Below are 27035 nucleotides of genomic sequence, written 5' to 3' on the forward strand. Positions count from 1 at the left end.
TTTCCTGAAAATATAAATTTTGATGTAGTTATTCAATTTTCAAAAATGACTCGACTGAGAGTTTTAATAGCTTGATAGTATTAACAATAAAAACCTCTAAAAAATATCAAATTTAATAGTTATTTGTATATCTAGAGTGAAAAGTACGACTTTTTCTCCCTGTGGGAAAAAGTTTGAAGCCCGAGGCAAAGCAGCAATTTTCCTGAGGAGAAAAAGTTTTTTTTTTAGCCTTTAACACAGCCTTAATAGTCACGGTCTACTAAAAAATAGAAATGCAAACCAGCATTACAATAATTTTTATTGGGAACGATTCAATGAGCTGGAACGAAGTTGCTATTCAGGAAAGATAGGGGAACTACAATGCTGCTGCTGCTGCTGCTGTATGATTTTATGAACCGTTATTTTAGTACAATGAGGATAATCCGTTCTTTTCACCGGGAATGAAGTCGGTTGACTTTCTACACTTCCGTACCGAATCACTATAACTTGCTGAGATTTACGTTATAGACTCTGTGGAAATGCCAGCATAGGTGCCAATTCTCTTTTTCCACTGCCTTCTATAGTAGATTATAGCTGTGATTCAAGTCATCACGTTATAATATTCCTATAGTGAGGTCCACGTTATAATGGCAGTGGAAAAAGATAGAAGAAAAACGTTGCCGATCCTCATTGTCTTGTCAATGCCTTCTATAGACGGTAGCTGATACAGGTTTATTGATGTAATATTTACGGTTCATTCTCGTTTAAAATAATCAATTATATTTTATTAAGCAAAAAATTCTATTTTTCAATTTTCTCATAATGAATTTTCATATTTAAGATGAAATATTTTGTTAATTAATTATTAATTCTACATTGTTAAAAGACAATCTGGCAACAGAGCAAAGCGAGAAAGAGATAGCGCTTCAAGCTTTGTTGGATGATAGATAAGAATAGCTATACCATTGCTAATCAAACACTGTCATTATAACGTGGACCTCACTATATAACTTGGTAGGATTCACGTTATAAATGCATTGGAAATGATATCATAGATGCCAATTCTATTTTTCCACTGCTTTATATAGTAGATAGCTGTCATTCAAGTCATCACGGTATATGTGATATAATATTCCTAATATTTATTTACTTATTTATTTATCATTCACAATCAACTTAAGGGCAAAGAAACCGACTACAGTCCAAAACTTATTTTTATCCTAATTTCATAAAATAAATTGTCCAATTAAATTATTATTATTGAACGAAAATCCAAATTAAATGCTGTAATTCACCCCGAAGACTTCAAATTATCCTCATTGGGTAACTTCATCCTATTCACCTTTATACGAAACCATCCACCTATGTAATTCTGCTGCTGCAAATATTGGCAACAGGTTAAACAGCTAGATGGAAATTTGATGAGCGCTAATATTCAAAAATATTATTTGTCAGCCCGGGAATCAAACCCAGTACCTCCTAATTGCCGGTCAGGAATGCTTACCCGGGAATTAGACACACCAGGAATGCTTCGGGGTGAATTACGGTATTTAATTTGGATTTTCGTACTATAATAATAATTAATTCATTTGAATAATTGCAATATCTCAGTAATTTCCATCTGTGTCCAAATAAAGGTTATGTGAGACTTTTCAATTCTTCACTAATTTTCAAATTGAAACAAAACACTACATACATTTTCAATTTTGAATTCGAAAGCCATAAGCTTATGGAAGTCCAAAAGCAAACCATACAGAATATTACTCACATATCATTGGAAGTCAATTCATGGAGAAGATTTAGTACAATTCCAGAAAAAATATGAAAATAATTCTAGCAATCCATTGTCATGATTCATATAGTTAATTCTTGTGAATAAAAATAAATTCTTCAATTTTGTTTTCCATCACGCACTGCTTATTATTAAATCACTTTTTGCTATTAGAAAAACGACTAGCAGTCATATATGACTAGTTGTTTTCTCTAATAGCAAAAAGTGATTTAAGGATGAAGCTAACTGTTTTGTCTAGTGAGAGACAAGGATAGCATACCAATGCAAGCTGTTCAAATACTGACTTGATAACGTGAGTCTCTCAATACCTAATTTGCAACTGCTTTCTCCAAAAATACATAATTTTTACTAATATAAAGTGTTGAGCTACCTGGAAAATATGTAATAGATATTCTTTTTAATGCTTACTTCAGTATAAAACTATAAGTAGTAAAACGAATTTGGTGACTTAGAAGCGCAGCACACATGAACCAATCAAAATCCATTATTCTACAAATATCAAAATATTGCGCTATTTTTGGACATTTTTCTGTATTTTTTTGGAAATTGAGCAGTTTTGAAAAGCTTAGCATGTTGCTTCTCGTCCCAATCATTCATCATGATTCGTGTGGGCCTATTATGAAAGGTATAAATAAACTAGTAGTTCTGTGAACAGTAGACCTCGCGCAGTTATAAACCAGTCTCCTCTAATAGGTACTGTTCATCAGAGTAAATTCTGTCCTGTCCTGTCGTGCCGGCCAGATATCGGTGTATAAACGACTAATGGCTGTTTGGGTTGTTATATCGACAATGCTAATAATTTGATGTGAACAGCTATGCTACTATCATCAAAAACTTACCGAGTTTACCAAGTTGAAAGCAGAGAAAAGTCAGGAGAAAATATTATGCTATTTCGAGTTATCAATTACATGCTTCACTGCATGCAATTAATAGTCCACACTACAGCTGATTTATGATGAATAATAATTCTATAGTCTGATTTTTACTCTAATATTGGCAACAGGGTAAACAGAAACAGCTAGATGGAAATTCGATGAGCGCTACTATTCAAAAATTATTTGTTAGCCCGGGAATCGAAGCCAGTACCTCCTAATTGCCGGTCAGGAAGTTTACCCGGGAATTAGACTCACCAGGAAGTCTTCGGGGTAAATTACAGTATTTAATTTGGATTTTCGTTCAGTAATAATAATTAATTGATTTGAATAATTGCAATATCTCAGTAATTTCCATCTGTGTCCAAATTTAATAAAGGTTATGTGAGACTATTCAATTCTTCACTAATTTCCAAATTGAAACAAAACACTACATACATTTTCAATTTTGAATTTGAAAGCTTAATATGGAAGTCCAAAAACACACCAAACAGAATATCACACACATATCCTTGGAATTCAATTCATGGAGAAGATTTAGTACAGTTCCAGAAAAAAATATGAAAATAATTGTAGCAATCATGATTCATATCGTTGGTTCTTGTAAATAAAAAAAATTCTATTCATCGAGAAAATATATTTCCATTATTTAATAATAAATGTACATAATTGAGATTAAATATTCTGGCAGTACATCAAGGCTACAGGCTACATGCCCTGCAAACAATTTGGCAACGGTGCGGAATTGAAAAAGGATGAAGCTAACTGTTTTGTCTAGTGAGAGACAAGGATAGCATACCAATGCAAGCTGTTCAAATACTGACTTGATAACGTGAGTCTCTCAATAGCTATCGGTATTTGCAACTGCTTTCTGCAAAAATACATAATGTTTACTAATATAAAGTATTGGGCAAATATTTAATAGATATTCTTTTCAAAGCTGTGCAAAGGCTAAAAATTAACTTTCTACTGGTGATATTTTCCAAAGTTTTTCTTCAAAAAAAAACCAACAAAAACAATAGAATAAGTAAAGTAGAGTAAATAAATAAAAAAGCATCTTTAGAGGATGTGGAGAGCACTTAATGTTGTGGAACCCAATTTCTGTAGTTTAAGAAAAATATATATACATAATTATATATATGGTACTGAAAAAATAAAATAAAATGTGGTTCGAACTGAATAATTTTAAGAGACATACAGAGTCCTGCATATCCAGACAAACATTCACAACCAGGGGTGATGTTGAATGGATATAGGCGGATTGGATGAGCCGCGTTGCGCCGTCCCTACCAATTTCAAAAAGCCACCTTTTAAGGTAGCATTTAAATCATTCATGCTAATGATCTTCCGGCTGCCATAAACAATGATTTTGTTAAGTCTGTGCAAAGGCTAAAAATAAACTTTCTACTCGTGATATTTTTCAAAGTTTTTCGATATCATCAAGCTATCAAAATTAAAAAGTTTTCTCGGTAAAACATTTTTTTCTGATCATTACTTTTTGAGATATGAACGCCTAAAGTTTACATTTTTGGGACAGAACATTTCAAATTCGGTAAGAGATGAATCCATGAGATTTAGAGGATATGGGATTGGAGTTCTTCATGGTATTGTTGATCTAGTAGAACAGAAATTTTCTGAAAATATCAATTTTCAAGATAGTTATTCAATTTACTAAAAATAACTTTCAGTTGAGTTATTTTTGGTAAATTGAATAACTTTTTCAAAAATTGATATTTTCAGAAAATTTTTGTTTTACTAGATCAACAATGAAGAATCTATCCTCCAAATCTCATGGATTTATCTCTTACCGAATTTGAAATGTTCTGTCCTAAAAATTTAAACTTTAGGCGTTCATATCTCAAAAAGTAATTATCAGAAAAAATGTTTTCCTGAGAAAACTTTTTCATTTTGATAGCTTGATGATATCGAAAAACTTTGAAAAATATCACGAGTAGAAAGTTTATTTTTAGCCTTTGCACAGCCTTAACAAAATCATTGTTTATGGCAGCCGGAAGATCATTAGCATGAATGATTTAAATGCTACCTTAAAAGGTGGCTTTTTGAAATTGGTAGGGACGGCGCAACGCGGCTCATCCAATCCGCCTATATCCATTCAACATCACCCCTGGTTGTGAATGTTTGTCTGGATATGCAGGACTCTGTATGTCTCTTAAAATTATTCAGTTCGAACCACATTTTATTTTCTTTTTTTCAGTACCATATATATAATTATGTATATATATTTTTCTTAAACTACAGAAATTTGGGTTCAACAACATTAAGTGCTCTCCACATCCTCTAAAGATGCTTTTTTATTTATTTACTCTACTTTACTTATTCTATTGTTTTTGTTGTTTTTTTTTATTGTAAATCTTCAACTGTCAGGTTGTTATAATGCAGTTCACGGTGCTCATTCCCCACACCCAGACTTGTCTTTGTGGGGAATATCCACTATTTATATAATGTTTCTGCTGCTGTATTACTTTTTTTACTTTCCTTGCCCTAGGCTACTACCATAGGTAAGGAAAGTATTGCTTTCCAAAAAAAAATTAAGGTACCCCAATTTCAAGTTTCCTATACGTTTCAAGGTCCCCTGAGTCCAAAAACATGATTTTTGGGTATTGGTCTGTGTGTGTGTATGTGTGTGTGTGTGTATATGTGTGTGTGTATGTCTGTGAACACGATAACTCCATTCCTAATTAACCGATCGACTTGAAATTTTAAACTTAAGGTCCCTGTACCATGAGGACCCGACAATAAGAAATTCAATAAAATTCAATTCAAGATGGCGGAAAAAATGGCGGATAATTACTAAAAAACCATGTTTTTCACGTTTTTCTCGAAAATGGCTCTAACGATTTTCTTCAAATTTATATCATGGATAGCTATTTATAAGCCCTATCAACTAGCATAAGTCTCATTTCTGGGAAAATTTCAGGAGCTCCGTAATATTCTTGAGAAAAATGGCGGAAAATGGCTAAAAAACCAAGTTTTTCACGGTTTTCTCGAAAACGGCTCCAACGATTTTCTTCAAATTTGTACCATGGATAGCTATTTTTAAGCCCTATCAACTGGCATAAGTTTCATTTCTAGGAAAATTTCAGGAGCTCCGTAATATTCTTGAGAAAAATGGCGGATAATGACTAAAAATCCATGTTTTTCACCGTTTTCTCGAAAACGGCTCTAACGATTTTCTTCAAATTCAAGCCATGGGTAGCTATTCATAAGTCCTATCAAATGACATGAGTTTTTTCCTTGGAAAATTGCAGGAGCTCCGTAATATTCTTGAGAAAAATGGCGGATAATTACTAAAAAACCATGTTTTTCACGATTTTTTCAAAATAACTTGACCGATTTTTTCAAATTCATACTCTGTATAGTTATTTATCAGCTCTATTAACTGGCATGAGTCTCCTTTCTGGGAAACTAATGGGGGGTCCACCCCATCCTTGAGAAATGGACTTTGTAACCTCCTTCTCGTTCATGAGGTAGGTAGGTAGAGCAGTTCATAAAAAGAACACATAGTCGAGATATTTCATCTGTAGAACAGCTGTTTTGACGACTTTAAAAAAATGACGACTAAAAAAATCATTGAATTTCACAATTTACACAAAGGAAAAAGTACTCTGAAAACAATTATTTATAGACACATATACAAAAGTCTGATCGTAGTTTCGAATATGAGCAAGGAAAGTTGTGTGAGTGTACCACACCAGATTTTTTGTGAATAAAGATCATTTGAATTTGAATTTGAAAAAGAAGTGGCCCCAGTGTAGAACCTTGAGGGACACCAAATCTCACTTCAGAAAATTTTGAGAAGCAGTTGTTATAAAAGACTGCCTGAAATCTATCATTTAATTAAGAGGAAATCAGATTGACTGCATTATTAGACAATTATAGAGTGTAACATTCTATAAATGCCTACATTATATCCTCACTGAGTAAGAGTTGATACAACGCAAGAATAATCAAATTATTTACTTCCCACAGATCAGATTCACGAAGTTTCACTCAACTACAAATCAGTCCTTGGGAATAAAGCCAAATTGATCCAAAGCATAAAAGAATGAATCAAGCACAAACAGGACCGACCCTCATTCATGAATAACCAAGAGCAACAAAGAAAATAAATTCATAGTACGTTCATCCACAGGATGTGATTATAGGATACGATCATAGAGGTTCTATATACAGAGACTGAACATGTATAGCCTATACAAATGAACACGTGATTTTGTTTTCAACAGCCTCCTTGGAGGTAGTTAAGCAAGTATCGAAATCAAAGGTAGGTTTTCTTAGGAAACAAAATTCTCAACGTTCCGATTCATTTCAGGGCCATCTAGTTCATGATGACTCCCTTTGAAACGAGATTACGTCATCACAGGTAGTTTGAGAGTGATTCATAGAACTAACAAAAAATATTGTGATGGATGTGACAGAACAGAAACTAAATCGTGTTATCAACTTTAGCAGCGGGCAGAGTTGAAGGTCAAGGATATGGATAGACACGTTTTGCTGAAGAGGAAGATGGTGAGAGAGAGAGAGAAAGGTGAAGATTTTTGGAAGAGATATCGAAGAGACAAGGACCAAGAAGTAGAAATAGGGATTAAAGGAAATAGTGTCTCAAAAATATTTTAGTAAATGTCTACTATAGTTATGTGCATTCACATATTTTGTATGGAGCTATATTATGGGCCAATTGTAGTGATTCCCATTAACTTTTTGTGTTACAAGAAAAAATCAATAAGAACAATGTGTAATGTTCCTCCTGTTTGTCAGATTGAGAATTATGTGTATGCCGTGTATTTTTATTTTTCAATATTTATTATTTGTAAAGACTAACTTCCTCTCATTCTCTAGTCATTTTGATGTTCATTCACACAACACAAGAAATAGGTTGAACCTTAGAAACGAATATTGTCGGTACAAATCTAGTCATATTAGTTTTAGGGCTTGTGCAATTAGGTTTTATAATCAGTTACCGTTACATATAAGAGGCTTACTAGTGAGTGAATAAAAACTTAAAAATTAAGGATTTTCTTATAAGAAACTGTTTTTATACCAATGATGAATATTTTGCCTTCAATATGGAGAATTTTCAAGACGTTGATGTGATGATTTCTTGTTGTTTTTATTTAGTATTTTGTTTTTTTTTTACATGGAACACAATAAACGAGATACTTGATATCTAAAAGAGAGCTTTGAATAATGATATTGATCCTGAAGTCCTGAACAAACATTTTTCATCTATTGGTAGGAAGTTGGCAGAAAAGCTAAACAACGAAAATGTAACCAATATACAACCTCAAATCAGTCATCATAATTCTAACAACTCACAAATTGATTTCCATAACTCTTTTTTCCTATTCCCGACAAATGAATCAGAGATTATTCAAACGATAAAAACACTAAAATCCAATTCAGCACCAGGCGTAAATAACATAAGTAACAGTTGTTTAAAAAACATAGCTCACAGCATTGCTAAACCTGTAAATATCATAATTAACAGATGCTTTGAAGAAGGTTTCTTCCCAGATGAATTCAAGTAGCCAAGATTGTACCTTTGTATAAATCTGGTGATGCTAAAAATCCGACTAATTATCGTCCGATAAGCTTGCTCAGCGGTATTTCAAAGGTTATGGAAAAAATTATAAAAAAGCGTCTTACACAATATTTGAGATTGAAAGATTTTATTCATCCCAGCCAATTTGGTTTTCAAGAAGGCAAAAATACAGAGGATGCTATCTCGTTACTAGTAAAAACTTTAACTGAAAATTTTAGTAGAAGAAAGAAATCTATTGCAATATTTATGGACCTCACCAAAGCATTTGATACTATTCCACATTCAAAACTTTTGGAAAAACTTAACCGTATTGGAATTCGAGGATTACCCTTAAATCTTTTCTCGAGTTACCTGAGAGGGCGATCACAGATATTATCAAATGGGAATAAATCCAGTACTGAATATATGCTCGACTATGGTTTGCCACAAGGAACTGTTCTTTCTCCAATCTTATTCATAATATACATAAATGACCTCTTGAACCTGCACTTGAAAAATGGTCAAGCAATTTCTTTTGCCGATGACACTACTTTAATTTTTTCTGGTCAAACTTGGGAGGCAGCTAGAACTTCAGCTGAGAAGGGTTTTTCGGAGGTCAAAGCTTGGCTTGACAATCATACTCTAACCTTAAATTATAAAAAGTCTTCCTTTATTACTTTTACACCAAATACTGCAACTCAACCATTGAATCAAATAATTTTGAAAAGTCACAAGAATAGCTGTAACGGACTAGGTTCAGGCTGTGACTGCCCTTCACTGGAGAACTCGAAGTCTGTTAAATACCTGGGAGTAATGATTGACCAACATCTAAGATGGGATACTCATATTCAGTCATTATGTCATAAAGCCAAATATCTAATACAAAAATTTTATAGAATTAGCCTCTTGAAACTACCACAGCTTGCCAAAATGACCTATTTCGCTTACGCTCAATCTGTTCTGCAATACGGGATAAGAGTCTGGGGAGGCGCAGCTGAACGACACATTGGTAATGTTTTCAACATACAAAAACATATAATAAAAATTGCACTTAACAAGCCGCGGCTCTACCCGACCAGAACACTTTTCGAGGAAAGCAAAATACTATCAATCAAACAGCTCTATTTAAAAAACCTAGCATTATACGTGGTAAAAAATAAAAATTTATTTAATATCCGGTATACTCCATACCATACACGTCGAGTTTTTAGATCTTCTGACATGACTGAAACAAATCTTAGTGTTTGTAGGATGCAATTTCCTTATAGGTGTGATAAGCTTGTGAATATAATTCCCCAAACCTTGTTTGCAAATTCTCCACCAAATAAACTAAAGATTGAAACCATAAATTGGATCAAAGCATCCACTGACTTCTCTGGTAACATAAGATAGTATTTTTGTGATTTGGATCGTTTCTCACTACTTTCTCCACTATATCAGAGCCCTAAGTTTTTCTAGCCCAATATTATCATTCGAGCTTACCGTACTCTAAAACAGCTTTATGCTTTTCTCATTTGCGTTCCTGTTGTGCTGTCTAGCCTAGCGATGTTTAAAATGTATAACTCCACTTTGAAGATTCTTCTACCTGCTTTTCAATTCCATTATTTACTACTTTTTTGTATGTATTTTTTATCTCCTACTTTTTAATCCTACTTTATTTCATATTATTTTATGCCACTTTGTTTATAAATTTTTTGTAGACTAATCTATTTCTTTTTGAAGCTCACGAACGGACGTAAGTCTTGTGAGCTCCACATTCTATTTCTTGTAATAATTTTTGTATGTACATTGTCAATTTGATTTTCTATGTTGTACAAGAGATGAATGAATAAACTTGAACTTGAACTTGAGTATGATTATATATGTAATGATTTATGTAATTTTCTCATGACGTGGCCTATACAAATTGTAATTTGTCTTTGGCAATAAATGGATTTTGATTTGATTTGATAGAGAAGGAGAGTAGCGGAAGAGAAGGGGAATCTACCGATTGACTTTTCATTTCTGAATTTGTTTTAATGACGGAGAAAATTTAGGTGATAGATATAGATATATTTTTAAAAAACTTAAAACCTTCAAACACTAATAACTTTGAACCTCCGTCACTCAGCATAGCAAACATATCACAACTGTTCTTATTCACTCATGGTGTGACAGACTGAAATAGTCAATATGTGCTAAATTTTTATCGAAAAGTTGATGGTATATGGTCAGTGAGTATAGAATGAATTATATACTCAACATTCTATACTCACTGGGTATGGTGTGGGCTTGACAAACCGGGGGGGGGGGGGATTCCCGGCAAAATTATAGATGAATTTCATAATATAGACAAAGAAAATAATTATTGAACTGTATATGATATGAAAAAAGCAATTTGTAATAACTATAGATAATTATTATATTGTTATGCATCTATATTGGCGGAGCTTTGGACATATCACTGTCCATTCTTCGGAAAGAATATTAAAAATATCCTTCCCACTAACTCTCTACCAAAAGAGAGAGAGAGAGTGAGCGGGAGAGTGGGACAAATAATGTGACAGTGATGACGTCACGACGAAAGCAGTGTACGTGTGTATAGGAGCCATGTATCACTCCCATTTGACCGCTGGACGCAATCGGTGTATGTCCAAAAGAAGGAAGGAGAATAGTGAAAAAGAAGGAAGTAGAATGGTGGAAAATAAGGAAGGAGAATAGTGGAAAAAAAGAAAGAAGAATAATGGAAAATGAGGAAGGAGAACAGTGGAAAAGAAGGAAGAAGAATAATGGAAAAGAAGGAAGTAGAATGGTGGAAAATAAGGAGGGAGAATAGTGGAAAAGAAGGAGGGAGAATAATGGAAAAGAAGGAAATAGAATGGTGGAAAATAAGGAAAGAGAATAGTGGAAAATAAGGAAGGAGAATAGTGGAAAAAAGGAAGGAGAATGGTGGGAAAGAAGGAAGGAGAATGGTGGGAAAGAAGGAAGGAGAATAGTGGAAAAGAAGGAAGGAGAATGGTGGGAAAGAAGGAAGGAGAATAGTGGAAAATAAGGAAAGAGAATAGTGGAAAAGAAGGAAGAAGAATAATGGAAAAGAAGGAAGGAGAATAGTGGAAAATAAGGAAAGAGAATAGTGGAAAAGAAGGAAGTAGAATGGTGGAAAATAAGGAAAGAGAATAGTGGAAAAGAAGGAAGAAGAATAATGGAAAAGAAGGAAGTAGAATGGTGGAAAATAAGGAGGGAGAATAGTGGAAAAGAAGGAAGAAGAATAGTGGAATACTGTATATGGAAGAAGAATAGTGGAAAATAAGGAAGGAGAATAGTGGAAAATAAGGAAAGAGAATAGTTGAAAATAAGGAAAGAGAATAGTTGAAAATAAGGAAAGAGAATAGTTGAAAATAAGGAAAGAGAATAGTTGAAAATAAGGAAAGAGAATAGTTGAAAATAAGGAAAGAGAATAGTTGAAAATAAGGAAAGAGAATAGTGGAAAAGAAGGAAGAAGAATAGTGGAATACTGTATATGGAAGAAGAATAGTGGAATACTGTATATGGAAGAAGAATAGTGGAATACTGTATATGGAAGAAGAATAGTGGAATACTGTATATGGAAGAAGAATAGTGGAAAATAAGGAAGGAGAATAGTGGAAAAGAAGGAAGAAGAATAATGGAAAAGAAGGAAGGAGAATAGTGGAAAAGAAGGAAGGAGAATAGTGGAAAAGAAGGAAGAAGAATAATGGAAAAGAAGGAAGAAGAATAATGGAAAAGAAGGAAGAAGAATAATGGAAAAGAAGGAAGAAGAATAGTGGAATACTGTATATGGAAGAAGAATAGTGGAATACTGTATATGGAAGAAGAATAGTGGAAAATAAGGAAAGAGAATAGTTGAAAATAAGGAAAGAGAATAGTGGAAAAGAAGGAAGAAGAATAGTGGAATACTGTATATGGAAGAAGAATAGTGGAATACTGTATATGGAAGAAGAATAGTGGAATACTGTATATGGAAGAAGAATAGTGGAATACTGTATATGGAAGAAGAATAGTGGAATACTGTATATGGAAGAAGAATAGTGGAATACTGTATATGGAAGAAGAATAGTGGAATACTGTATATGGAAGAAGAATAGTGGAATACTGTATATGGAAGAAGAATAGTGGAAAATAAGGAAAGAGAATAGTTGAAAATAAGGAAAGAGAATAGTTGAAAATAAGGAAAGAGAATAGTGGAAAATAAGGAAAGAGAATAGTGGAAAATAAGGAAAGAGAATAGTGGAAAATAAGGAAAGAGAATAGTTGAAAATAAGGAAAGAGAATAGTGGAAAAGAAGGAAGAAGAATAGTGGAATACTGTATATGGAAGAAGAATAGTGGAATACTGTATATGGAAGAAGAATAGTGGAATACTGTATATGGAAGAAGAATAGTGGAAAATAAGGAAGGAGAATAGTGGAAAATAAGGAAGGAGAATAGTGGAAAAGAAGGAAGAAGAATAGTGGAATACTGTATATGGAAGAAGAATAGTGGAATACTGTATATGGAAGAAGAATAGTGGAATACTGTATATGGAAGAAGAATAGTGGAATACTGTATATGGAAGAAGAATAGTGGAATACTGTATATGGAAGAAGAATAGTGGAAAATAAGGAAGGAGAATAGTGGAAAAGAAGGAAGAAGAATAGTGGAATACTGTATATGGAAGAAGAATAGTGGAATACTGTATATGGAAGAAGAATAGTGGAAAATAAGGAAGGAGAATAGTGGAAAAGAAGGAAGAAGAATAGTGGAATACTGTATATGGAAGAAGAATAGTGGAATACTGTATATGGAAGAAGAATAGTGGAATACTGTATATGGAAGAAGAATAGTGGAATACTGTATATGGAAGAAGAATAGTGGAATACTGTATATGGAAGAAGAATAGTGGAATACTGTATATGGAAGAAGAATAGTGGAATACTGTATATGGAAGAAGAATAGTGGAATACTGTATATGGAAGAAGAATAGTGGAATACTGTATATGGAAGAAGAATAGTGGAATACTGTATATGGAAGAAGAATAGTGGAATACTGTATATGGTTAAATTAACGGAATGTAAATAGAAAATAAAGCAGGAAAATCTGAAAAGAATGTAGTACTAGAAAAGTGCTTGAAATGCATGTCAGTAGTTTGCTATTGCTTCATTGTCCTGCAATAAAATAATTTACAATTCTATTTTAGCATTCAGCGAGCTGAACAAACTCAACAAAGATTGCAGTCTTGAGCCATTTATGCAATCTTCTAACCTTGAAATTGAATCCAACGACATTTGAGTCAGCAAGCTTTCTTCTATTTGTTCTCTACATCGGTCTACAATCCAATTTTTAATTTCCGGCGCTGCAGATGAGAATATAAGTTTCATATTATTCCTCCACTACTTTTTCAATATAACTTAATTTGAGTTCATTCTATAGGCTACTCTAGGTACCGTAGACCTACTCTCTGTTTACATCTACATCTTAATATTTTCTTTACGGTACTCGTTTCAAACGGTTGAGGTTGATTCAAACCCGGTAGGCTACTATGTCGAAGAAAAACAATTCATTTGAAAATAATAAATTTAAATTCTTGTGACAATTGTGACACAGTAACTTAAAATCTAATAACATAACTCTGATTACCTTGAGCCAAATCAAGTTCACTCCTGTCTCTGTAGCATGAGTAGCAGAAGATCTCAAAGTCCTTGATAACACAAAAACCGGTCTAAAAATATTCACACAGACTCACGTGGATAATAAACTTATTGCAACAGATCACTTACGGTAAATTATAAGCCGACGACAAAAATATTATGAATATTGACTAGATTTTGCAGCACACACAAACTCCTGTTGAACAGGATTGAATCCTGTTTTCACGTTCACGATAGCACACGATTTGGTCGAAAACTCACTGAACTATCGACTGAATGTTAGAGGAACCCCTAAAACTTGTTAAAACTATAAAAACTAAACATAAAACACTTGCCGGCTATGTTTAGGAGGCTTGGTTCATGTAAACACATTCGACAACCCAAACATGCAGAAGGAAAGGCTACCGAAAACCGAAACTGAGCTGACTACCTCAAAACAAAAAGTAGTGAATTCAGCATTCAAGTCTGTGCACGTCGGAGATACGCATAGGAATATCAAGGATACGTGACTGTATTTAGATGATACGCAAGGGAGTAAGATGATACGGAAGTTTTGAAGTGTTCACAACTCACTGAATCTTAATGATATCATATTATCTATTATTAATCTTTATTTTATTATAATTAATATAATAGATAATAAATATGATATCATTGAGATTCAGTGAGGTCCACGTGAAAATGTCAGTGGAAAAGATAGGACAACAACGTTGCCGATTCTCTGCCTTGCGCTCCCTTCCATAAAAAATAGCTGATACTTGATACCGGTATCATCTGATGTAATATTAACTGTTCATTCTTCTTTAAAAATTCAATTATGTTTCACTTGTCAAGAAATTAATGTTTTAAATTATTTAATAATAAATTTTCATGTTTGAGATTCAATATTTTGTTGATTTGTTATACTTCTACATTGTTAAAGAACGATATGGCAACGTTTCGGAGCTAGAAAAGGATAGCTCTACCATTCGGCAAGTCAGTTAGTGCTATATTTTTCTAGCTCCGCCACGTTGCCAGTTCGTTCTTCAAAAATGTAGAAGGGCTAATCAAAAAATTATTTAATATCAATAATGAAAGTTTATTATTTAATGATTGGAAAATATATTTTCTTTTTTTCATGACGAATAAAATATAATAACAACAATGAACAGGTTACATCAGATATACCGGTATGAGCTATCATCTATAGAAGGCGATGGCAAGGCAGTGAATCGGCAACGTTGTTCTCCTACCTTTCTCCACTGCCATCATAACGTGGACCTCAGTATAGTAAGCTCCGGGCTAGAGAACTCGCTCATGATTTTGAAATCCTTATGATACTAGTAGTTCTGTGAACAGTAGACCTCGCGCAGTATAAACCACAATCTCCTCTTACTGTCCATCAAAGTAAATCTTGTCTGTATGTCGTGTTGGCGAGATATCGGGATTGGGGTGAAAACGGCTAATGGCTGTTGGGGTTGGTGTATCGAGAAAGCTAACATCAAAAGCTAATCTCCGTCAAGACATACTGGCAATAGGTAGCCCGAATTGAAAGCAGAGAAAGATCGAGGGACAATACTATTTTATTTTAGTTATTAATAATTAATTGCATGCAATAAATAGTTCATTTAATAGTGCATGAAATTGCATTCAATGAGATATGCAATTAATAGTCCACACGACAGCTGATGTTTTACCAAGCTACGTTGAGTTATTGCATGCAATTAATAATCTACTCGACAGCTGATTTATGATGAATAATTCTATAGTCTGAATTTTACTCTAATATTGGCGTATGAAGGAGGCTCCTTTTTACTTTTATATTATCCTTGAAATGCAAAATTTCCAAAAACATTATATACGTCGACGCGCAATTTAAAAAGGAACATACCTGTCAAATTTCATGAAAATCTATTTCCGCATTTCGCCGTGAATGCGGAACATAAATATAAACATAAAAACATACAAAATAAAGAGAATTGCAAAACCGTCGACTTGAATCTTGGACCTCACTTCGCTCGGTCAATAAGTCAGAATAAAAATTCAAGATATCTGAAATTATATGCCGGCGCATAAACGACAGACAGTCGTTGTTTAAACGATTAAAGACTTAAAGATTATGCAAACAATCATGAGATGAAAAACAGAACGTATAGAATGTAGGCCTAATTCTATATTAATTTATAAATTGATTATTTTTGTCATTTAAGCTGCGTTTACACCAAAGTTATTAACAAAATGTTTATATCTCCGTCCTTATAGATTCTATTAGATTGATGAACATATATGTGTTTGTCAAGTTCCGTTGAATCTAATAGAAGGACGGAAAAATAAACATTTTGTTAATAACTTAGGTGTAAACGCAGCTTAGCATTTTATGATTCTATGCTCTACTATACGGACAACTATTTATATATCATGTGCACTTGATAACATTACTTTTTGAATTTGATCGTGTATCAAAGATACAAACTTACTCTGTAACAAGGTGTGCTTCCTCTGTCGCTTCTATTCATCCAACGCAGCCGTGAACCGATGAAAGGTTGAAGCCTTGTTGCTCTTGTTGAAAAGTGAAAACTGAAAAGGATCTCCTTGTACCTTGCTATTATGATTCATGGGAAATAATCTTCAGTAATGATTACCCAGCATAAACTAATAGTAATAATGTAATAACAGATCAAGCCTGCAAGACTCAAATAATATTTTAGTTTTAATTGAATGCCTCTTCTCTGAGGTCAAGAATTGAATGCAGCAGGCCTATTTACAATTCCATCATATTGGTATTCAATTTACGACACATTTACCGGTATAATAGATAATCTATAATATAAAAAAGGAAAGAATTTGCTTAAACAAGTACGGGATAAGAAATTCACGAATGATGCATTATCACGTCTGAACTACTTGAAATTTTGCATATAGATTCTTGATTTACCGTGGATGGTTATAGGCCTATTTCGAGCCGTAGGCGAGGGCGAAATGGCTTCTTCTTGAGTGCAGCAGAGGAACTTTGTGCACTTATTAATGTCAGTAACATTTTCACTTTAAATTGAAAATAAGCTCGAAATTCGAGAAAATGTAATTATCTATTTGCAAACTGTTGGCAACTGTTGATTCTATTAAATGATTCACTATGAAGAGATAGCAGGCCTTGTATGTCTCCAGCGTTATTGTCCTGTCACCAGCTGGCTCAGATCTTTGTTTATAAGTAGACTTGAGATGCACGAGCATGAACACTAGCGTCAGGTGATCAATTCTCATAACGGCAAGGAAAGTTGTGTGAGTGCGCCACACCAGATTATTCAATGATTGGAAAATATATTTTCTTTTTTTCTTGTCGAATAGAAAATAATAACAACAATGGACAGATTACATCAGATATACCGGTATGAGCTATCATCTATAGAAGGCGATGGCAAGGTAGATAATCAGCAACGTTGTTCTCCTACCTTTCTCCACTGCCATCATAACGTGGACCTCAGTATAGTAGGCTAAGCTCCGGGCTAGAGAACTCGCTCATGATTTTGAAATCCTTATGATACTAGTTGTTCTATTAACAGTAGATCTCGCGCAGTTATAAACCACAACCTCCTCTTATACTGTCCATCGGAGTAAATCTTTTCTGTATGTTGTGTCTGCGAGATATCGGAGTGAAAACGGCTAATGGCTGTTGGGGTTAGTGTATCGAAAAAGCTAACATCAAAAGCTAATCTCCTTCAAGACATACTGGCAATAGGTCGCCCGAATTGGAAGCAGAGAAAGGTCGAGAGACAATACTATGAAATTCCATTTATTAATAATTAATTGCATGCGTTATTGCATTCAATCAATAGTTCATTTAATAGTGCACAAAAACTGCATTCAATGAGGCATGTGATTAATAGTCTACACGACAGCTAATTTTTTATCAAGTTACATTGAGATATTAATTGCATGCGTCATTGCATGCAATTAATAATCCACTCGACAGCTGATTTATGATGAATAATTCTATAGTCTGAATTTTACTCTAATATTGGCGTATGAAGGAGGCTCCTTTTTACTTTCATATTATCCTTGAAATGCAAAATTTCCAAAAACCTTGTATATACGTCAACGCGCAATTTAAAAAGGAACATACCTGTCAAATTTCATGAAAATCTATTTCCGCGTTTCGCCGTGAATGCGGAACATAAATATAAACATAAAAACATACAAAATAAAGAGAATTGCAAAACCGTCGACTTGAATCTTGGACCTCACTTCGCTTGGTCAATAAGTCAGAATAAAAATTCAAGATATCTTGAAATTATATGCCGGCGCATAAACGACAGACAGTCGTTGTTTAAACGATTGAAGACTTTTAAAGATTATGCAAACAATCATGAGATGAAAAACAGAACGTATGGAATGTAATTCTATATTAATTTATGAATTGATTATTTTTGTCATTTAAGCTGCGTTTACACCAAAGTTATTAACAAAATGTTTATATCTCCGTCCATATAGATTCTATTAGATTGATGAACATATATGTGTTTGTCAAGTTCCTTTGAATCTAATAGAAGGACGGAAAAATAAACATTTTGTTAATAACTTTGCTGTAAACGCAGCTTTACATTATGATTCTATGCTCTACTATAACGGACAACTATTTCTATCATGTGCGCTTGAAAACATTATTTTCTGAATTTGATCATGTATCAAAACTCCAAACTTATTCTGTATCAAGGTGAGCTTCCTCTGACGCTTCTATTCATCCAACGCAGCCGTGAACCGTTGAAAGGTTGAATGAAGCCTTGTTGCTCTTGTTGAAAAGTGAAAACTGAAAAGGTTCTCCTTTTACCTTGCTATCATGATTCGTGGGAAATAATCTTCATTAATGATTACCCAGCATAAACTAATAGTAATTAATGTAATAACAGATTAAGCCTGCAAGACTCAAATAATATTTCAGTTTCAATTGAATGCCTCTTCTCTGTGGTCAAGAATTGAATGCAGCAGGCCTATTTACAATTCCATCATTTTGGTATTGAATTTACAACACATTTACCGGTATAATAGATAATATATAATTGACCAAGCGAAGTGAGGACTAAGATTCAAGTCGACGGTTGGGCATTTCTCTTAATGTTTATTTATTTATATGTTTTTATGTTGCGCATTTACGGCGAAACGCGGTAATAGATTTTCATGAAATTTGACAGGTATGTTCCTTTTTAAATTGCGCGTCGACGTATGTACAAGGTTTTTGGAAAATTTTACATTTCAAGGATAATAGAAAAGGAAGAAGGAGCCTCCTTCATACGCCAATATTACCGTAAAAATCAGACTATAGAATTATTCATCATAAATCAGCTGTCTAGTGGACTATAATACTACCCATTCAAAAACATCGAACATCTTGAAAATGTATCTTTCCATTAACGTTATTAACGTTGACTATTATACTACCCGTTCAAAAACATCGAACATCTTGAAAATTGTATCTTTCCATCAACGTTGTAGACAGTTGCAGCCAGACCTGATAACAGCGCTCACACTCACATTCCGGGACGACACGTCACGGTACTATATAGGATAGAAAGCTCTATGTTTATTTAGGATTTTTTCTAGACATTTTAATTGATAAATTATTTATTTAATTTTTGAGAAAACATAACAGGTCAATGTAACTCACTGAGCGCGAGGTCCACTGTTCACAGAACTACTAGTATAATAAAGGAAATAATTTGCTTAAACAAGTACGGGATAAGAAATTCACGAATGACGCATCATCACGTCTGAACTACTTGAACTGATTTACTTGAAATTTTGCATATAGATTCTTGATTTACCGTGGATGATTATAGGCCTATTTTCAATTCTTAAATATTTCATTACGTCAAGTTTTCAGTTTGTCAAGATTTTAATTAGACCCTTGCGTAGCATGGGCTAGTGAGGTCCACGTTATTAATGGCAGTGTTTTATCAGCAATTGTATTGCTATCCTTGTCTATAATTCAACACAGCGGATAGCCCTATCTCTTTCTCGCTTTGCTCTGTTGCTAGATTGTTTCTTAACAATGTAGAAATATAATTTATTAACAAAATATTTTATCTTGATTATGAAATCATTGGAAAATATAACTTCTTGCTTGATAAAATATAATTGATTATTTCAAACAGGAATGAACAGTTAATATTACATCAATAAATCGGTATCCGTTACTCTCTATAGAAGGCATTGACAAGACAGAGTATCGGCAACGTGGTTTTCCTATCTTTCTCCACTGCCAGTGCCATTATAACGTGGACCTCACTATAGTTCATAATACTGTGAATGATTGCCTGTGAACAATATCAGTCTACTGGACTGAAATTTTCCATATAGATTCTCAATTTAGCGAGGTTGATAGGCCTGATTTGAACTCTTCAAGATTTCAGTAGGTCTAGTTTTCAGTATGTCAAGTTTTTAATTGGACCTTTGCGGAGCACGGGTTACCTACCAGTCTATAATATAATAAACAAAAGAATTTGATTATACAAGTAAGAGATAGGAAATTCACGAATGACGCATCATCACGTCTGAACTACTTGAACTGATTTACTTGAAATTTTGCATATAGATTCTTGATTTACCGTGGATGATTATAGGCCTATTTTCAATTCTTAAATATTTCATTACGTCAAGTTTTCAGTTTGTCAAGATTTTAATTAGACCCTTGCGTAGCATGGGCTAGTGAGGTCCACGTTATTAATGGCAGTGTTTTATCAGCAATTGTATTGCTATCCTTGTCTATAATTCAACACAGCGGATAGCCCTATCTCTTTCTCGCTTTGCTCTGTTGCTAGATTGTTTCTTAACAATGTAGAAATATAATTTATTAACAAAATATTTTATCTTGATTATGAAATCATTGGAAAATATAACTTCTTGCTTGATAAAATATAATTGATTATTTCAAACAGGAATGAACAGTTAATATTACATCAATAAATCGGTATCCGTTACTCTCTATAGAAGGCATTGACAAGACAGAGTATCGGCAACGTGGTTTTCCTATCTTTCTCCACTGCCAGTGCCATTATAACGTGGACCTCACTATAGTTCATAATAGTGTGAATGATTGCCTGTGAACAATATCAGTCTACTGGACTGAAATTTTCCATATAGATTCTCAATTTAGCGAGGTTGATAGGCCTGATTTGAACTCTTCAAGATTTCAGTAGGTCTAGTTTTCAGTATGTCAAGTTTTTAATTGGACCTTTGCGGAGCACGGGTTCCTACCAGTCTATAATATAATAAACAAAAGAATTTGATTATACAAGTAAGAGATAGGAAATTCACGAATGACGCATCATCACGTCTGAACTATCAACATGAAATTGATCATTATCATCCATCTACCGAGGACTGTTATAGGCCTATTTGAAATTCTTCAAGATTTCAGAATGTCAAGATTTCAATTGGACACTTGTGGAGCACGGTTTACCTGCTAGAGTGAGGTCCACGTTATAATGGCTGTGTTTGTTTAGAAATGGTATTGCTATCCTTGATGTAATATTACATCAATAAACTTGTATCAGCTACCGTATATAGAAGGCATTGACAAGACAGATGATCGGCTACGTTCTTCTCCTATCTTTCTCCACTACCATTAGAACGTTGACCTCACTATAGTATGTAATACAATCACTGGCATAATCCTATACTATTAAACGAGCAATTTCTGTTTATATGTTTAGATGTTTATATGTTTATATCTGTATGTGACCGTATCTCGAAAACGGCTCTAACGATTCTCACGTAATTTGGAACAAAGTAGGTTTATAATATGAAAATTCGATTGCACTTGGTCTCAACACTGGGATAACTCACTGAAGGACATTAAAATGATAAATACGTCCTTGGAAAAAAAGCTGGAAATTTTGTCGAGGAAGAGAGTGAACGAGTGCATGTGTGGGATCATCCAGCTGATCTCACGAGAAGAAAAATTCAGCAAGAAAAACGTATTTTTGTTTATTTCTCTTCTTTTAGAAAACATGTTTACTCCAGAAAGTATAAAATAGTAACTAGATGCTGTTAGTGTAGTATAGTACATAGTATATTATAATATTGTAGCAAACATGGTATATCATTCTAAATCGAATTCATAGTATTTTATCTATTTGTATTTGATGATGTGTTTGTTTTTTGAAGTGTGAATAAATTGTTAATTTGATAAGTGATAGTAGCTTAACCTAGATTTTGATTTGGACTGTAGTATAAATTTGAAAAGGGACAGTTTTGGGTATAAGCCTGTTGTGCTTCCTCATATAATTGTATAATTTATTGAGAAAATTAATTTGTAAGTATATATTATAAATTCAATCTTCCGTTACAAATTTTCTATGCTTTTACACTCCAGAGCAAAGCTCGGTTCCCCGATAATAATAATGTGGAAAAAGATAAATTATACAAGATTCAAATCTCATTAATGGAACGTCATCCAGTCATTACCATCCATACAATAGATTTGGTAGGCCTATTTGTATTTCGATTCAATCAGTTAACTCTTATGATTTGAGGAGGAAAACAATATTTATGTCGGGCCTATTTAAAGTCGTTGAAAGTACAATTCCAATATTGTTTAAGCAATAGTTGGTTCACTTTCCATTAAAGGCCACTTTATCTATGTTAAAATTAAATAAAAACTATATTGTCATTTTCACTATCGTTTCTATTTCACCTTCTATTCAACTTGTATTCCTTCGGCCAAATACGTTTCTGTTTAAATATTTCAATGACCCCGATGTAAACAAAGCAATTGAACTTTTCTTATCACCGCAATGCATCATACGGCAGCCATGTAACTACTGCCAAATAATTTGAGATGGGCTATTAAAACAAGGTTTTTTATAAATGCGTGTGAATGGGAAACTCAATCTATTTGACTGTCACAGAAAAACAAGGTCAAGAACAAGCCATTCAAATTTAAAATTCAAGGCTGTAGGCAGCACTAGTATTTCTTCTAAAGTCTAAACTAATAGTCTAATTAAACTTTTTCCTTAATTTATTTCCGGTTTTAGTAGAAGAAGTAGTAGTGATGAGGAGGAGGAGGAGGAGGAGGAGTAGGAGGAGGAGAGGAGGAGGAGGAAGAGGAGGAGGGTGAGGAGGAGGAGGAGGAGGAGGAGGAGGTTATAAAAATGTTATCTGTTATCGACAGACGACGAAATTATCATCTGTTTTACCAAGGATGAATTATCCTTTTCATGCCCTTCAGCGAGTTTTCCCAGGGATAAGACCTAGTGCAATCGAATGTTTATATCATAAACCTACTATGTTCCAAATCTCGTGAAAATTGTTAGAGCCGTTTTCGAGATCCGTTGAACATAAATAACCATAGGCTATAAATATCCAGATATAAAAATATATACAGAAATTGCTCGCTTATTAGAATAGGATTGATTATTTTAAACGAGAATGAACAGTTAATATCACATTAATAAACCTGTATCAGCTACCGTCCATAGAAGGCATTGACAAGACAGAGGTTTGGCAACGTTGTTCTCCTATCTTTCTCAACTGCCATTATAACTTTGGGTCTCACCATACACAGTAACGAAAAGTACGAGAATATTGTCCCAAAAACCTGAGACAAATGCATCCTATCTAGAACATGGAAGGTCCTAATTTTTAATCTATATTAAGAAATCTGCACACGGAAGTTTCTAAGGAGAGATTCCTTTCGACCTGGCAGCATTGCTTGAATGAGTAGTGTTGATGTTGCTAATAGGAAATGCTGACAAATTCAAATCAGAAATCAGTTGCAGTGTATTGAGGTTAAGGAATGGCATGGCGGAAATAATTTCCTTAAACCAGGTTAAAGCTGCTGAATTTGCGAACTCTTGAGTGTGGACGAGTGATCACGCAAACTATACAGAAGTCAATAACCGCCGCGCGATTTTTGTTTCACAGACACACGATCCTTGGGCTAAGGTTTACTAACCTAACCTAGGTGCTGGTTGAAGGATGTCGCTGCGTCTATTAAATTTAACCGCTGTCAAGTGACGTCACGTCTACCGGAAACACTACCACGGGAGTTTGCTGTTATTGTTGGTCGAAGACAGTGAGGTGACTTTTTTCACTTGAATGACAAGGAGAAGTAGAAGAAGATGAAGAAGAAATGATGATGATAATGATTATGAAGAAACAATGGAGAAAAAAAAGAAGAAGAAGAAAATAGAAGAAGAAAATAGGAGAAGAAGAAGAAGACGAAGAAGAAGAAAAAAATAGTAGAAGAAGAAGAAGAAGAAGAAGAGAGGAAAAGAATAAGAAGAAGAAGAAGAAGAAGAAGAAGAAGAGAAGAAGAAGAAAAAAGAAGAAGAAGAAGAAGAAGAAGAGAAGAAGAAGAAGAAGAAGAAGAAGAAGAAGAAGAAGAACAAGAAGAACAAGAGAACAAGAAGAACAAAAGAAGAAGAAGAGAGAAAAGAATAAGAAGAAGAGAAGAAGAAGAAGAAGCAAGAAGAAGAAGAAGCAGAGAAGAAGAAGAAGAAGAAGAAGACGAGAGAAGAAGAAGAAGAAGAAGAAGAAGAAGAAGAAGAAGAAGAAGAAGAAGAAGAAGAAAATGGAAGGAGAAGGAGAAGATGAAGAAGAAGAAGAAGAAGAAGAAGAATAAGAAGAAGAAGAAGAAGAAGAAGAAGAAGAAGAAGAAGAAGATGGAAGGAGAATAAGAAGAATAACACAGAAGATACGAAGAATCAGTTTTATTCATATCAGTTTTATAATTTTTATTCCTTCTCCAAATTGAATACTATTATCATTCTTCTTCTTTTTCTCCTAATTGTTCTTCTCATTCTTCTCCCTCTCCCTCTTTTTCTTCTTCTTTCCTCTTCTCCTGTCTTCTTTTTTTTGTTCTTCCTCTTGAATAAATTATGATTTATCGAAATGAGAAACAGACAAGGAGAAACCTTGAAAATATAAAAGTCTTGCAATTTTCCATAATTCTCAAACGAAAGTAACAACCTCATCCTAGAGAGTGCGAAAAATATTCTACAGTAACTCGATAATCGGCAATTCTAATTTCCTGCTTTTGACGGCGAATCGATGCATTTACTAAACACTGATTTACTAACCACCGGTTAGAGCTAATCGATGATTTACTAAACACTGATTTACTAACCACCGGTTAGAGCTAATCGATGATTTACTAACCACCGGTTAGGGCTCAGAGCTCAACCCTCACCATCAGGAAATTGCTACTTTGTTTAAAAGGCAATTATATCGTACAGTGGATCGTGACTATAGTTCGGTCCACGTTATAATGGCAGTGGAGAAAGATAGGAGAACAGTGATGCCGATTCTCCAGGACAGCTGATACCAGCAGTAGGCTATGATGCAAATATCAGCTGTTCATTATTGTTTAAATAATCCATATCCTACTCGTCAAAGAATTAATTAATGATAAATCATTAATTAATTGAATTAAACACATAATGTGGATTAATTTTTTCCTACATTACTAAAAAACGATCTGGCAACATTGCGGAGCTGGAAAACGATAGAGCTATCTGCTTTCTCGAATGATAGACAAGGATAGCAACACCAATGTTAATCAAATAACTGAGCTAGCTGATAACTCGCAAAAATACTGCAATAGTAAATCAGGTAGAATAAAACAATAGGGGTTTTCAAATAATTATCAATCTTCTTCTTCTTCTTCTTCTTCTTCTTCTTCTTCTTCTTCTTCTTCTTCTTCTCTTCTTCTTCTCCTGTCTTTTTCTTCTCCTCCTGTCTTCTTCTTCTTCTTCTCCTTATTCTTCTTCTTCTTCTCCTCCTCCTCCTCCTCCTCCTCCTCCTCCTCCTCCTCCTCTTCTTCTTCTTCTCTTCTTCTTCTTCTTCTTCTTCTTCTTCTTCTTCTTCTTCTCCTTCTTCTCCTTTATCTCCTTCTCCTCTTCCTCCTCCTTCTTCTTCTTCACCTTATCCTCATTCTCCTCCTCCTCCGCCTCCTCCTCCTTCTACTCGAAATTTGATGATTTTTTTATCATCATCAAATTAAACAGCAAACAAAATACCTCAAAAACAAAAATAGACCGATCCTTTCGCGTGCGTGTAAACTCAACAAGTGAAGTGAAGAAGGAAATTGGAACATGCCGATCCACACCACTCTCACACCCTCTCACTGTCACACACACTCTCTCACTATTCTCTCACTCACTCTCTCACCCACTCCAACCCACACTCTCGCTCTGTCTTTTGTTTACTCAGCACATTTATCGATTACTAGGGGGGCGGGTTCGTACTGTCTACCCAACATGAACCTTCCTATTATTAATAAATAATAGCCAGAACTGCCCCCCTAATTGAAGTTGACTTATTATTCCGCCCCTTTTAGACAAGTTTCATTTGTTTTCAATTTTACTCTCTTCTCTCATTCTCCTTTTTCCTCTCATTTCCTCCTGTAAACTCTCTCTCTCTCTCTCTCTCTCTCTATCTATCTATCTATCTCTCTCTCTCTTTTGGTAGTGAGTTAGTGGGAAGGATATTTTTAATATTCTTTCCAAAGAATGGACATTGATATGTCCAAAGCTCCGCCAATCTATGTAGATGCATAACAATATAATTATCTATAGTTAGTATATTAAATCTTTTTTCATATCATATACAGTTCAAAGATTATTTTCTTAGTCTCTATTATGTAATCATCTATTATTTTGCTGTATTGTAAGCTATTGTATATAATGTATAAGCCAGTATTATTGTAATCTAGATAAATAAAGTACTCAATCAATCAATCAATCAATCTCTCTCTCTCTGGCTCTCCCTTCCTTTCAATTCTTCATCCCAATCATTAATCCATCTTACATAATACATATTCATCATCTCATCTCAACTTTTCTGTTCTTTAGGTATTGGATATCGTCATTATTACTCAATCAATTTTCAAATTTTAACTAATCCCACCCTATACTTTTTTCCATTTATCTATTTTTTATTCAGATTACTCATTCTATTAAGAATAAGAATAAGAATAAGAATGTTTATTTCGCCAAATTTTTACATAATAGTTACAAAACATGAATGATTGCAAATGAAGGGTTCTATAGTTAACCTAAAATAAATTCATCAACACATCAACAGTCGTCAGTCTTGTTAGGATTTGAAACAGATGACAGAGTTTTGAAAACTTGCATAATATGTACTGTACATTTTATAAACCAATATAGTTTTAATCCGTGTTTTTATTGTTGGTTATGGTATTAGTTATAAAATGGAGTTGCAATAAT

At 33.9% G+C, this 27035-nt stretch overlaps 1 protein-coding gene across 2 annotated transcripts in view; it reads right to left on the reverse strand.

The window, feature by feature from the left end:
• The window catches only part of LOC111046492 (choline transporter-like protein 1), a 103162-nt gene that overhangs the window by 69667 nt on the left and 6460 nt on the right, over positions 1-27035 (reverse strand). Inside the window, exon 1 of one of the 2 annotated variants that reach the window (XM_022332053.2) lies at positions 13820-14274. The exons of the other annotated variant lie outside the window; for it this stretch is intronic. The gene's annotated coding sequence lies outside the window, so the exon portion shown is untranslated. Of the gene's footprint in view, positions 1-13819; positions 14275-27035 lie in introns of those variants that run through there. 2 annotated transcript variants of the gene reach the window in all.

Source organism: Nilaparvata lugens, chromosome 5, assembly GCF_014356525.2.
Source record: "Nilaparvata lugens isolate BPH chromosome 5, ASM1435652v1, whole genome shotgun sequence".
NCBI lineage: Eukaryota > Metazoa > Arthropoda > Insecta > Hemiptera > Delphacidae > Nilaparvata > Nilaparvata lugens.